The sequence below is a fragment of the Schistocerca nitens genome, chromosome 1, assembly GCF_023898315.1.
Source record: "Schistocerca nitens isolate TAMUIC-IGC-003100 chromosome 1, iqSchNite1.1, whole genome shotgun sequence".
Classification (NCBI taxonomy): domain Eukaryota; kingdom Metazoa; phylum Arthropoda; class Insecta; order Orthoptera; family Acrididae; genus Schistocerca; species Schistocerca nitens.
In genome coordinates, this window is record NC_064614.1 from 783,110,032 (window position 1) to 783,126,256 (window position 16,225).

The following is a 16,225-nucleotide window of genomic DNA, read 5'->3' on the forward strand; positions in this document are numbered from 1 at the left end:
GAACATATAAAGAGAGCAGAACCAGGATGAAAAAATTAAATTAATCAATAGTACGTATAAATGTGCTGGTGAAGAAATGATTGGGACATACTATTATGTCCAACAAGGAATACTGTACAAGAGAAGAAGAGAGGATGTAGAGAGCTGGACATTAAGTAAACCAGAGCGTATAATACACAAGTTAATCTGGTACACACATTACAGCAATCCCATTATGGATCTAAGAAATGCCTTGGGAAACTGAAAGTGGACTGCGTCTTCAACAAATGGTAAGGCATGTACAAAAGTTGCTGAGCACTATCACAAGTTACCTGCATCCGGTCATACCAGAATCAATTAGAATATCGTGGCGACCTGTTTGGTCGCCTGCCTACAGCGAAAAGAAATTACACGCAAATTCTAGTTGCAGAAGAATTTGTATCCAAATTTGTGAAGTTTTATCCATTAAAGAAAGCATCCAGCAAGGACATCATTAAGAAACCTGAAAAAGATTACTTGAGCAGAGTATGTAAACCGAAACGAAACCTAAGTGATAATGGATCCCAATTCCTACCCAAGGAGTGGATGGAAGTGTTGAATAGGCATTAAATACACACATCAAAAGAAGTTTTGCATCACCCCAGTTTTCAGAACCCCTGAAGACAGACGTTGACTGTGGATATTGTATCACAGACACAGTCAATTTAGCTATTCATAGATGTCTCTTTTTTTTTTTTTTGGTCATCAGTCTACTGACTGGTTTGATGTGGCCCTCCACGAATTCCTTTCCTGTGCTAACCTCTTCATTTCAGAGTAGCACTTGCAACATACGTCCTCAATTATTTGCTTGATGTATTCCAATCTCTGTCTTCCTCTACAGTTTTTGCCCTCTACAGCTCCATCTAGTAGCATGGAAGCCATTCCCTCATGTCTTAGCAGATGTCATATCATCCTGTCCCTTCTCCTTATCAGTGTTTTCCACATATTCCTTTCCTCTCCGATTCTGCGTAGAACCTCCTCATTCCTTACCTTATCAGTCCACCTAATTTTCAAGATTCGTCTATAGCACCACATCTCAAATGCTTCGATTCTCTTCTGTTCCGGTTTTCCCACAGTCCATGTTTCACTACCATACAATGCTGTACTCCAGACGTACATCCTCAGAAATTTCTTCCTCAAATTAAGGCCGGTATTTGATATTAGTAGACTTCTCTTGGCCAGAAATGCCTTTTCTGCCATGGCGAGTCTGCTTTTGATGTCCTCCTTTCTCCGTCCGTCATTGGTTATTTTACTGCCTAGGTAGCAGAATTCCTTAACTTCATTGACTTCGTGACCATCAATCTTGATGTTAAGTTTCTCGCTGTTCTCATTTCTACTACTTCTCATTACCTTCGTCTTTCTCCGATTTACTCTCAAACCATACTGTGTACTCATTAGACTGTTCATTCCGTTCAGCAGATCATTTAATTCTTCTTCACTTTCACTCAGGATAGCAATGTCATCAGCGAATCATATCATTGATATCCTTTCACCTTGTATTTTAATTCCACTCCTGAACCTTTCTTTTATTTCCATCATTACTTCCTCGATGTACAGATCGAAGAGTAGGGGCGAAAGGCTACAGCCTTGTCTTACACCCTTCTTAATACGAGCACATCGTTCTTGATCGTCCGCTCTTATTATGCCCTCTTGGTTGTTGTACATATTGTATATGACCCGTCTCTCCCTATAGCTTACCCCTACTTTTTTCAGAATCTCGAATAGCTTGCATCATTTTATATTGTCGAACGCTTTTTCCAGGTCTACAAATCCTATGAAAGTGTCTTGATTTTTCTTTAGCCTTGCTTCCATTATTAGCCGTAACGTCAGAATTGCCTCTCTCGTCCCTTTACTTTTCCTAAAGCCAAACTGATCGTCACCTAGCGCATTCTTAATTTTTTTTCCATTCTTCTGTATATTATTCTTGTAAGCAGCTTCGATGCATGAGCTGTTAAGCTGATTGTGCGATAATTCTCGCACTTGTCAGCTCTTGCCGTCTTCGGAATTGTGTGGATGATGCTTTTCCGAAAGTCAGATGGTATATCGCCAGACTATTATATTCTACACACCAACGTGAATAGTCGTTTTGTTGCCACTTCCCCCAATGATTTTAGAAATTCTGATGGAATGTTATCTATCCCTTCTGCCTTATTTGGCCGTAAGTCCTAGAAAGCTCTTTTAAATTCCGATTCTAATACTGGATCCCTTAGCTCTTCTAAATCGACTCCTGTTTCTTCTTCTATCACATCAGACAAATATTCACCCTCATAGAGGCTTTCAATGTATTCTTTCCACCTATCTGCTCCCTCCTCTGCATTTAACAGTGGAATTCCCGTTGCACTCTTAATGTTACCACCGTTGCTTTTAATGTCACCAAAGGTTGTTTTGACTTTCCTGTATCCTGAGTCTGTCCTTCCGACAATCATATCTTTTTCGATGTCTTCACATTTTTCCTGCAGCCATTTCGTCTTAGCTTCCCTGCACTTCCTATTTATTTCATTCCTCAGCGACTTGTATTTCTGTATTCCTGATTTTCGCGGAACATGTTTGTACTTCCTCCTTTCATCAATCAACTGAAGTATTTCTACTGTTACCCATGGTTTCTTCGCAGCTACCTTCTTTGTACCTCTGTTTTCCTTCCCAACTTCTGTGATGGCCCTTTTTAGAGATGTCCATTCCTCTTCAACTGTACTGCCTACTGCGGTATTCCTTATTGCTGTACCTAGAGCGTTAGAGAACTTCAAACGTATCTCGTCATTCCTTAGTACTTCCGTATCCCACTTCTTTGGGTATTGATTCTTCCTGACTAATGTCTTGAACTTCAGCCTACTCTTCATCACTACTATATTGTGACCCGAGTCTATATCTGCTCCTGGGTACGCCTTACAATCCAGTATCTGATTTCGGAATCTCTGTCTGACCATGATGTAATCTAATTGAAATCTTCCCGTATCTCCCGGCCTTTTCCAAGTATACCTCCTCCTCTTGTGATTCTTGAACAGGGTATTCGCTATTACTAGCTGAAACTTGTTACAGAACTCAATTAGTCTTTCTCCGCTTTCATTCCTTGTCCCAAGCCCATATTCTCCTGTAACCTTTTCTTCTACTCCTTCCCCTACAACTGTATTCCAGTCGCCCATGAGTATTAGATTTTCGTCCCCCTTTACATACTGCGTTACCCTTTCAATATCCTCATACACTTTCTCTATCTGTTCATCTTCAGCTTGCGACGTCGGCATGTATACCTGAACTACCGTTGTCAGTGTTGGTCTGCTGTCGATTCTGATTAGAACAACCCGGTCACTGAACTGTTCACAGTAACACACTCTCTGCCCTACCTTCCTATTCATAACGAATGCTACATCTGTTATACCATTTTCTGCTGTTGTTGATATTACCCGATACTCATCTGACCAGAAATCTTCCTTCCACTTCACTTCACTGACCCCTACTATATCTAGATTGAGCCTTTCCATTTCCCTTTTCAGATTTTCTAGTTTCCCTACCACGTTCAAGCTACTGACATTCCACGCCCCGACTCGTAGAACGTTATCCTTTCGTTGATTATTCAATCTTTTTCTCATGGTAACCTCCCCCTTGGCAGTCCCCTCCTGGAGATCCGAATGGGGGACTATTCCGGAATCTTTTGCCAATGGAGAGATCATCATGACACTTCTTCAATTGCAGGCCACATGTCCTGTGGATACACGTTACGTGTCTTTAATGCAGTGCTTTTTCATTGCCTTCTACATCCTCATGTCGTTGATCATTGCTGATTCTTCCGCCTTTAGGGGCAATTTCCCACCCCTAGGACAAGAGAGTGCCCTGAACCTCCATCCGCTCCTCCGCCCTCTTTGACAAGGCCGTTGGCAGAATGAGGCTGACTTCTTACGCCGGAAGTCTTCGGCCGCCAATGCTGATTATTTATCAAAATTTAGGCAGTGGTGGGGATCGAACACGGGACCGAAGACGATTTGATTATGAATCAAAGACGCTACCACCCAAAGAAGTAAACAACCATGCATGAGCAGCCCCTATTAGACAGAGGGGTATGACATCTCATCAGTTCCAGTCATTCCACTAAAAAAAAAAAAAAAAAAAGGCTCTGAGCGCTATGGGACTAAACATTTGAGGTCATCAGTCCCCGAGAACTTAGAACTACTTAAACCTAACTAACCTAAGGACATCACACACATCCATGACCGAGGCAGGATTCGAACCTGCGACCGTAGCGGTCGCGCGGTTGTAGACTGAGGCGCCTAGAACTGCTCGGCCATTCCACTAAGAAGAATGTACACGGATAATATTGTCTGTAGTTCAACGATGCCTAGACCGTCAATACCGCGGTTCGATAGCTTCCGCATGTTACATTGTTCCAGGAAGGTCTCTCAACACGGGAAGTGTCCAGGACTCTCAGAGTGAATCAAAAGTATGTTGTTCGGACTTGGAGCAAATGCAGAGAGACAGGAACTGTCGATTACATGCCTTGCTCAGGCCGCCCAAGGGCTACTACTTCAGTGGATGACCGCTACCTACGGATTATGGCTCAGTGGAACACTGACAGCAACGCCACCATGTTGAATAATACTTTTTGTGCAGCCACAGGACGCCATGTTACTACTCAAACTGTGTGCAATAGGCTGCATGATGCGCAACCTCACTCCTGATGTCCATGGCGAAGTCCATCTTTGCAACCACAAAACCATGCAGCCCAATATAGATAGGCCCAACAACATGCTGTATGGATCACTGAGGACACTGAGGAATGGCATCACCTTCTCTTCACCAATGAGTGTCACATATGCCTTCAACCAGACAATCGTTTTAGACGTGTTAGGAGGCAACCCGGTCCGTCTGAACACTTTAGACACATTGTCCAGCGAGTGCAGCAAGATGGAGGTTCCCTGCCGTTTTGGGGTGGCATTATGTGGGGTCATGGAAGGTGCCATAATGGCTGTATAATACTTGAATGCCATCGTCTGACTGATAGTGCAACCATATTGGTGAGGCATTCGTCTTCATGGACCACAATTTGCACCCCCATCATGCACATTGTGTGAATGACTTCCTTCAGGTTAACGACATCGCTCGACTAGAGCGGCGAGCATGTTCTCCAGAGATGAGTCCTATCGAATATGCCTGCGATAGATTGAAAAGGGCTGTTTATGGACGATGTGTCCCACCAACCACTCTGAGGGATCTATGCCGAATCGATGTTGAAGAGTGGGACAATCTGGACCAACAATGCCTGGTGGGTAGTATGCCACAACGAAAACAGGCACACATAAATGAAATAGATCGTGCTACCGGGTATTAGAGGTGCCAGTGTGTACATGATTCTGGACCACCACCTCTGAAGGCCTCGCTGTATTGTGATACAACATGTAATGTGTGGTTTTCATGAGCAGTAAAAAGGACAGAAATGATGTTTATGTTGATCTCTATTCCAATTTTCTGTACAGGTTCCGGAACACTCGGAAGCAAGGTGATGGAAAATTTTTTTTTTATGTAGAACAGATCGCCATCTGTAGATACAGACCAGCCTCAAACCCAGCTGAATGGATGATGAAAGAGTTAAATCGTCTGTGTCGGACCTATTGTCTCAAGAAACATGGTATTTGGAAGGAATACCTAGAAGAATTCGAGCGTATTTGGAACCACCTACGACATGATTCAACAGGATTTGGACCATGCGAGATCTTACTTAATCAGGAACCTGACTGTGCTTTTCATGAGTTAGTGGAATATCCACAAGGAGATAACCTGACTTAGGAGACGATACTTGAACTAGTAAAAATGTACTCGGGAGGAAGGCGGAAAGTAAAGAGGAAAGACATGATAAATTGATGAAACCTATTACCTGCTGGGTAGGAGACATAGTGCTGGTGAAAGTGCATGCTAATTCAAAGAAGATAGATTCTGAAATACGTAAATGTAACCATGTATACAAGGGACCATGTTGTCAAAATCGAACACCCCAATACTGTGGAGCTGGAATATGCTCAGATAAATCGAGTGCATGGCAAGGAACATTTGAAAATATAAAGAGATACCATCTGCATGAAGCTCAGGACAACCCAGAGGAGTGAAGTGATCAGGACGATTGTCGCAATCTGACATCCTCTTAGGTTTTGTTGGATTTGATACGAAACAATTCCTGTGCGTATATTAACTGATCAGCCTTTATCAGTTAGACACGGTCAAACTATTCTAAACTGTTAGGCTATAATGTACTAGTTAATAACAGTGAGTTGACACCAGGAGTGTTTCAAGTCGTCAAACAAACTCTGGACGTTAGAATACCATAAGAAAAGGGTACAAAATTAGAATTTAGTGACTACCAGGTTGCATCACAATTAACAGCACATTAATAACACTACGTGTAGAGCAATATACAGATTATAAGCGTATCTTCGTTAAAATTTTGCATAGCACTGCCATGTAATTAAAAAGTAACACAAAAAATGCGAAGATACCGTGACAAAAAAATTGGCATCATAAGTATGATATTAAAAAACGACGAGACATGTGATGATTAGCACTAATAGACTGATAGTTTGACTATAAAAGGTATCACTTACATCAGAAGCAACCAGACCTAGTGTGACGAAAACCTTATAAAAATTAAGCACAGTGAGGGTCTTCGTGTTTGTAACAAGTCAAAGATAAACTGAATATCAGTCTCAAAGAAATTGAACACCATTAAGACCTTATGTCACGTACTAATGAAGTATATAAAATTTTACACGAAAGTGACGTAGTTTGTAAAAAGGGCTGAAGAAAGGGTACAGCGATCAGTTTGAATTAATAATCAGCTGATGGCAGGGCTGTGGGCCGACAGAGAAGCGTCGCTTCACTGAACTTTCCATTATATCGACGTAGAGGCTGGTCGTTGGACGCAAGTTCTCAGTGACACATGTAAGTGGACCCGTGCCAGCTGAGACGTGGTACTCGATGGCGAGCGAGGGTGCCAGTGCGTAGGTACAAGCTGTCTTTCCGTGTCGACCTCTACCTATAGCTCTTATAAATACCAGCAGCGCGACAGCACATCTACGTTAGTAACTTACGAACTTTGCCAGATAACAGCGTAAAGTAGGAAAGCGTATTAGACACTCTGACCACTATACAAAAAGGTAGACCGCGGCTCCAACAAGCCATCGAAATTAAAACGTATTTACAAAAATATATAAAATTTAAATTGCGTTAAAAAGCACTAAGGTAACTCGACTAGATAACAAAATTGAGAAAAACGAGCAAACAGCAGAAGCAAATGGTCGTTCTTTACATGCAAAAAAAAAAAAAAAACGGCTCTACTGCAAAGTTTTCCATTCAGTTCTTCGGTGATATTTCCTGTCGGGTTGCGATTTTATTTAAAATATATGATTTCAATGTAGTGTTCACCACTAATAATCTCACCAAACGTCTTTTAATACGTAACGATAATTATCCTATTGATAAATATCTAAAATCTAGGATATACAAAATTCAGTGCAGCATGTGCCCAGAATTTTATATAGGACGAACAGGAGGGCATTTAAGACTCGGTTCCGTGAACATTTATTCAACAAAGAGGGCGAGTATACTTATAATCAACGTCCAGAGAACACCTTAAAGCTGCAAAACACTTAACTCACCGCTTTCGTTACTTAATATGGAAATCTGGCACATAGTGAATAAAAGGTACAAAATGAATCTTTCAGAAGAGAGAGAAATTTATGAGCATTCCCGCCCGGGCTCCAAATATATGCTGAATGACAAGCTCTCCCTTAAAAACAGTTTGTTTGTTTATTGTATTTGCTCTCTTTTCAAATGATTTGTAACCTGCCTCTTTCCTTAACCAATGGTTTATATCACACAGCAAAAACGACCATTTGTACCCGTTGATGTGAATCTCCCCCATTGTCCGTATCCAGCGACCTCTATATTTGCTTAATGCTTTTCATTGCATGTTAAGAACGACCATTTGCTTCTGTTGTTTGCTCATTTTTTTCCTCAGTTTACTTATCTAGTGACAGATATCATATTGCTTTTTAACGTAATTTAAATTTTATATATTTTTAAATATGTTTTAATTTCGATGGCTAGCCGGAGCCGCGGTCCACCTAATTGTACATTGGTCAGAGTTCCTTAAGTGTTTTCCTACTTTACGCCGTTATCTGGCTAAGTTCCTAAGCTACTAACGTAGATATGCTGTTTTCTTTCTTTTTTTTTTTCTTTATTGATTTTCAATTCCCCCCGAATGGGGCGGGCTGGCAGCAGCTTAGTACGCTGCTCTACAGCCTACAGACTTTTATTTTAAAGAACGGAAGAAGAAAAGAAACAAGAAAAACAGGCGATAAAACGGTGACGTCAAGTGAAAAACGGCGGAAAAATGCGGAAAGTCAAAACAGAAGGCAAAAGGGGTTGGCAACGTTAATAAAAGACACACGAATCAGACAAGTAACATAGTACACACACAATTAAAAAACACGGCGACAGTCTGGTTTCTGTTCGCAAGAGATAAAAGGAACACCCAGCGACAGTATGATGACCGTTCGCAACACTTCCCAAAAAACACAACACGCACTGTAGAACACTCACTGTAAAACACTGCACGAAAGTGGCGGCACAAAGATGACACTCCCGAGCCAAAGGCAGGGTGGGGGGGACCTGGAGGAGGGGGAAGAACAAGAAGGGAGGAAGGAAAAAAACGAAAAAGGGGGGGGGGGCGGGAACCAAGGAGGAAGAGGATAGATATGCTGTGCTGCTGCTAGTATTTACAAGAGGTATAGGTAGAGGTCTACACGGGAAGACAGCTTGTAAGTGTGCACTGCGACCTCGCGCTCGCCATTGGGCCGCACGTCTCAGCCGACGTGAGCTCACTTACTTGCGTCGCTGAAAACTCACATCCAGAGACCGACCTCTACGTCAAGGTAATGGAAAGTTCAATGAAGCGCGGCGTCTCCATCGGCCCCCGGCGCCACCACCAGCTGATTGTTAAATCAGCCTGACCACTGCAACCAACCATCAGCCTTTATTACAAACTGTGTCACATTTGTGTAGAATTTTATACGCTTTATTAGGACGTGACATAAGGTCTTAATGATGTTTCATTTCCGTAAGATTGATGCTCAGTGTCCTCTGACGAGCTCCCCCATTGTTCGTATTTTTTGTAAGATTCTAGGCGTACTAGTGCAGGTTGCTTCTCATATAAGTGAAATCTTTTATAGTGAAACTGTGGGTCTAGTGGTGCTAATCATCATATGCCTCGTGGTTTTTTAATATCCTACTTATGACGCCAAGTTTTTTTGCCACCGTGTCTTTGCATTCTTTTTGTTACTTTTTAATTACCTTGCAGTACTACTTAAAATTTTAACGAATGAACCTTTATAATGTGTTTATTGCTCTACATTTACTGTCAATTGCGATCAAGTCCTGGTTATTATTAAATTCTTATTTTGTACGCGTTTTTGTAGGACCCTTACGTCTAGAGTTTGCTTGATTATTGCTTTTCGATGCTTAATGGTATGATCTTCTGCGGATGACGTGTTAATTTGACAAAACTAGTTAAGAAGTTACTTCAATAAAAATTTGTGCATATGACGACTGGTTATTTCTGATCTTAAAAATACACATTTTTGATCTGATTACATGTTTCGATCACTTTGGATCATCTTCAGACCTAAGTAGTTGCGTCAGCAATCCGTATTGTCTAGTCAGAACCTCAAAAAATGGTTCAAATAGCTCTGAGCACTATGGGACTTGACATCTGTGGTCACCCCTAGAACTTAGAACTACTTAAACCTAACTAACCGAAGGACATCACACACATCCATGCCCGAGGCAGGATTCGAACCTGCAACCGTAGCAGTCGCACGGTTCCGGACTGCGCGCCTAGAACCGCGAGACCACCGCGGCCGGCGGAAAATTTCAGTAATGAGTTTTGTTAAGACTACAATAACGTTTCCAGAACGAGATTTTCACTGTGCAGCGGAGTGTACGCTGATATGAAACTTCCTAGCAGATTAAAACTGTGTGCCGGACCGAGACTGGAACTCTGGACCTAAGCCTTTCGCCGCCAAGTGCTCTACCAACTGAGGACGGGTCGTGAGTCATGCTTGGGTAGCTCGGTAGTTTTTAAGTTAGCGAGAAGCCGACCTGGATGCACACCAACAGGGCCGTTGCAGGGTTATGTTTCCTTTTCTTTCTTTTTCTAGCGAATTCTTTAAATCTAGACGGCTTTAGGAGCTTTTTTTTGCGTTTGGCCGTGTTGAATGGCACCTTTAGTTTCTGTATATTGTGTTTAGCACCTATGAAAGACAATAAAAATCAACAGACAAAAAGAAGCTGGTAGAGCACTTGCCCGCAGAAGGCAAAGGTCCCGAGTTCGAATCTCGGTCCGGTACACAGTTTTAATCTGCCAGTATGTTTCATATGATAACCTTATTTAAGGGCGAGAACATGATTCAGAAAGTACTACGAAACCATTCTCAATTCCAATTTTTTGTTTTGTTTTTGTATCACTCCCAAGCTCTATGAAATGGAAGCATACACAGAAAAAAAAATACTGCTACAGCACAGGAGAAAAAGGAGAAAATATAAAAATGCATTAAATGAAGCAGGCAAAAGGGAATACAAACGTCTCAAAAATGAGATCGACAGAAAGTGCAAAATGGCTAAGCAGGGATGGCTAGAGGACAAATGTAAGGATGTAGAGGCTTGTCTCACTAGGGGTAAGATAGATACTGCCTACAGGAAAATTAAAGAGACCTTTGTAGAGAAGAGAACCACTTGTATGAATATCAAGAGCTCAGATGGCAACCCAGTTCTAAGCAAAGAAGGGAAGGCAGAAAGGTGGAAGGAGTATATAGAGGGTCTATACATGGGCGATGTACTTGAGGACAATATTATAGAAATGGAAGAGAATGTAGATGAAGATGAAGTGGGAGATACGATACTGCGTGAAGAGTTTGACAGAGCACTGAAAGACCTGAGTCGAAACAAGGCCCCGGGAGTAGACAACATTCCATTAGAACTACTGATGGCCTTGGGAGAGCCAGCCATGATAAAACTCTACCATCTGGTGAGCAAGATGTATGAGACAGGCGAAATACCCACAGACTTCAAGAAGAATATAATAATTCCAATACCAAAGAAAGCAGGTGTTGACAGATGTGAAAATTACCGAACTATCAGTTTAATAAGTCACAGCTGCAAAATACTAAGGCGAATTCTTTACAGACGAATGGAAAAACTGGTAGAAGCGGACCTCGGGGAAGATCAGTTTGGATTCCGTAGAAATGTTGGAACACGTGAGGCAATACTAACCTTACGACTTATCTTAGAAGAAAGATTAAGAAAAGGCAAACCTACGTTTCTAGCATTTGTAGACTTAGAGAAAGCTTTTGACAACGTTAACTGGAATACTCTCTTTCAAATTCTGAAGGTAGCAGGGGTAAAATACAAGGAGCGAAAGGCTATTTACAATTTGTACAGAAACCAGATGGCAGTTATAAGAGTCGAGGGGCATGAAAGGGAAGCAGTGGTTGGGAAAGGAGTGAGACAGGGTTGTAGCCTCTCCCAGATGTTATTCAATCTGTATATTGAGCAAGCAGTAAAGGAAACAAAAGAAAAATTCGGAGTAGGTATTAAAATTCATGGAGAAGAAGTAAAAACTTTGAGGTTCGCCGATGACATTGTAATTCTGTCAGAGGCAGCAAAGGACTTGGAAGAGCAGTTGAACGGAATGGACAGTGTCTTGAAAGGAGGATATAAGATGAACATCAACAAAAGCAAAACGAGGATAATGGAATGTAGTCAAATTAAATCAGGTGATGCTGAGGGGATTAGATTAGGAAATGAGACACTTAAAGTAGTAAAGGAGTTTTGCTATTTAGGGAGTAAAATAACTGATGATGGTCGAAGTAGAGAGGATATAAAATGTAGACTGGCAATAGCAAGGAAATCGTTTCTGAAGAAGAGAAATTTGTTAACATCGAGTATAGATTTAAGTGTCAGGAAGTCGTTTCTGAAAGTATTTGTATGGAGTGTAGCCATGTATGGAAGTGAAACATGGACGATAACCAGTTTGGACAAGAAGAGAATAGAAGCTTTCGAAATGTGGAGCTACAGAAGAATGCTGAAGATAAGGTGCGTAGATCACGTAAATAATGAGGAGGTATTGAATAGGATTGGGGAGAAGAGAAGTTTGTGGCACAACTTGACTAGAAGAAGGGATCGGTTGGTAGGACATGTTCTGAGGCATCAAGGGGTCACAAATTGAGCATTGGAGGGCAGCGTGGAGGGTAAAAATCGTAGAGGGAGACCAAGAGATGAATGCACTAGGCAGATTCAGAAGGATGTGGGTTGCAGTAGGTACTGGGAGATGAAGAAGCTTGCACAGGATAGAGTAGCATGGAGAGCTGCATCAAACCAGTCTCAGGACTGAAGACCACAACAACAACAACAACAGCACAGTACAGAAACGTACTGAAAGAAACACGCAAATAGACGAATAGAGCTAAGACTTTTACTCAGAGACGATAATCACATTGAATACAATGTTGCTGTTGCTGGGTGTCGGGTGGTCGAACCCGGGACTCCAGGTGGCCCAGCTGAAGGCGGGACCCACCGCCGTCTTTCGTCAGGAGGCTGAGCAAGTTCAAGAGCGTCAAGGGGCAGTGCAAAGTGATACAGCGGTATTTGGTGGCATTACTTTAATCTCATACTTTACGGCACTACAATGAGTGCAGCGTAGTGTCGGCGGCCGCCCACGCGCTCTGCGGCAAGTCCAGCCGGCACAGCAGCTCCTGGTAAGCCTACACCGCTGTTGCTGTTTGCAAGGCCGCTCAGTTGGAACTCAGCCGCGCTTGCCCTGTCGCCCTCGCCTGCCGAGGAGTAGCGGCTGGCGACGCGCCTCTGCCCGCTATTTCGAAGACTGCAGTGTCTGCATTGTTCTGAATTACAACTCAAAGTCCCTTTTCCAAATGAACTTTGCATCGTAATTCAGGATAACACAGGCACTGTAATATCGTAATTATCCGCCGACACTAGGCAAGTGACTTTCAAATGAAATGTCTTACCTGTACCAGAATATACATAATGCATGTACCAATACAGGATGTAGACTCATCGTTGACGTCATACGGAAGTATGGATCGGGCAGTGAGTCATGCACGGATAGCCAAATAGCAAGGCGACAACTTTCGGTAAGTGTGAAGTCCCGGTTCGAATCCCGATTCAGCACCAGTTGTCATTGTTATTTGTCATTCCGTTCTACAGCTGATGACTGTCCGTATTAGCAACTGCGAATAAATTTAATGTAATTTATGTCAGTCCCCTAGACATTACAGAAGGCTGGACATGATTCTTAACAGGGTACGTGAAAAACAGCAATGCATGCTTTGCAAGATTCTCCAAAGCTGGCCACAAGATTGGTAAGGAGTTCTCGTAGTAGGATATTCCGCACCTCCAACAGCGCGGATGATATCTGCTGGATGGTCGTTGGCGGATGTAGATGAGCTCGCCAGGTAGGCCAGTACATTCACATAATTTCCCCTCGTTCCAAGAGCCCCTCGACCTTCACATTCTGTCACTCGTACAAATTAAGTCACGCCCGAATGCACCCCTGAAAAGACGCTCATGGGGAGGGAGTATAAAGTCACAGTATCGTTGACCGGTGAGTGTTCCGTGTTCAAAGATTATGAGGTCGGTAATCCAATGTAACACTGCCCCACCCCCACTCCCACCTCACACCAAAACACCTGGACCAGAAAAATGATAATGTTCGACAATACTCCTGGGTGCACTAAGTGTTTCCACCTTCGTCATGCGACTGTACGTAAAGAATCACTACTCGGGCTGAATCTGCTCTCAACCAAGAACATCATGCGACTCAGCTCATCTCGGTCCAGACCATGTACTCTTGGTACCATAACAAACGGGGCCGTCGAAGTGTGGGTGTAATGAGAATGTAACACACTGGTCGTCAGTCAAAGAGACCATCCCACGCAGACTCCATTTCACCGTGCCGCCTTGTGCTCCCTTTAAACATCGTTTAAACTGCTCTCGCTGCTTGACGTGGATCCCTTCTTGTCTTCTGCACAATGCAATGGACATCTAGTGCTGTTGTTGACCGTGGTCATCGCCTCCTGTCCATTTGGCTGCAGTGCCTGTGGTAGGAACGCTCCCCATGCACGTGAAACACTGTTGTGAGAAATACCAAACTCCTACTCGTCAAAGTTCTTCATAAAGTCTGAAAAAGTATATCACCTCTCATACGTCTTGCACACTATATGGAACAATTTTGTCTTTGCTAGCAGTCCCAACGCTGTCTGCAGTTATGGAATGTCGTCTTCTCCTGGGCTTCAGCGCTCTGTCAAATTCTTCTCGCAGTGTCATATCTCCCATCTCATCATCTACGTCCTCATCCACTTCTTTAATACTGCTTTCAAGTACATGTCTGTTTTATAGGTCCTTTATACACTCCTCTGTCAGATTTTCCTTCTTCGCTTAGGAGTGGTTTTCCAACGGAAGTCGTGATATTCTTACGAATGTTTCCTCTTCTCCAAAGGACCTCCTTAATTTTCCTGTAGGTGCTAACTATCTTTCCATTATGAAAAAAGCTTCTCAGTTGTTAATTTGCCCTCTACTCATTCCTATATAGCCATTTTACACTTTCTGTTAACCTCATAGAGTGTACATCTGCCCCTGGGAATTTCTAACAATTTAAAATGTGGTTCCTAAATCTCTGTCTTATTCTCAGTCTGAAACCTTCTGGTGTCTCCAACTCTCTTCCAAGTGTACAACCTTTTTCATGGTTCTTAAAGCAAGTGTTAACGTTGATTAAATTACACCCTGTGCAGAACTCTGTCAAACAGCTCCCTCTTTCATTCCGTTCATCCAGTGCATGTGAACCTACTATTTTTCATTATCTTTCTTTCCCTATTGCGAATTCCAGTCCACCACCACTGTTAAGTCTCCGCTTCCCATAACTACCTGAAAATTTTCTTTTATCTCGTCATACATTTCTTCAGTTTCTGCAATGTGGCGCCGAATTTACCCTCGAGCTGCACCAAGGCAGCCAGACCTGCCCCGCAAGGGGCCTCCCGGCCAATGACACCAAACGTTCATTTCCATTTCATTATTTGCACAGCTAGTTGGCATTTAATCTTGCACGACTATGATGGGTGTGGGTTTCGTGTCTATTTTAGCTACAATAACGCGTACATTACAGTATTCACATTAGTTTAACCGGTTTCCTATTTTCTTATTCATTATTAAACCCAATCCGGCATTATCTCAGTCTGATTGTGTATTTATAGCCATATATTCATTTACCATCGAACTTCACTAATTCACACTATATCAAACTTTAACTTACACACTTCTCTTTTTTAATTTTCCTACCTAACTACCATAGTAGTGGATCTTATACACCACCCTCCGATACGTAGAACGATGGTTTGGTTTTCTCCAGATGCCGACGTCCTTCTGAGTAGTCTCCGTCCTGAACTCCGAAAGTTGGACTATTTTACCTCCGGAATATTTTACCCAAGAACATGCCGTCATGATTTAACCACACAATAGACCTGCATGATCTCGAGAAAAATTCCGTCCGTAGTTTCCTCTTGCTTGCTGTTCGCAGTACCCGCACAGCAAGGCCGTTTTGGTCGCTGTTACAAGGTCAGATTATTCGATCACCCAGACTGCTGCAACTACCAAGAAAGGTGTTGCCCCTCTTGAGGAAGATATGTTTTCTTGTCTATCAACAGGTACCCCTCCACTGTGGTTGCACCTACGGTATGGCTATCAGTATCGCTGAGGCACGCAAGCCTCTCCACAAAAACGGTACGATCCTTGGTTCATGGGGGAAGATCAATTATGACGTTCACGTAACAGGAGATATAAGATCCAACGAAGACTGACGTATTTCAAATGGGACCGATTAGAGGGCTCGATAGTGTTAGAGGGATGCTAAACGTCCTCCAATGGATGACTTTATAAGCGTGGCGAGGGGGGCGGGGGGGGGGGGCGGTATCACGGAGAGGCTTAATGTGAAAAATCCTGAGAATGCTTGAGTGAAGAAGGCTCGAGCAACATGTTAGTTCACCGCGCGGGGTAGCCGCGTGGTCTCAGGCGACTTGCCACGGTTCACGCGGCTCCCACCGTCGCAGGTTCGAGTCCTCCCTCCGGCGTGGGTGTGTGTGTTGTCCTTAGCGTAAGTTAG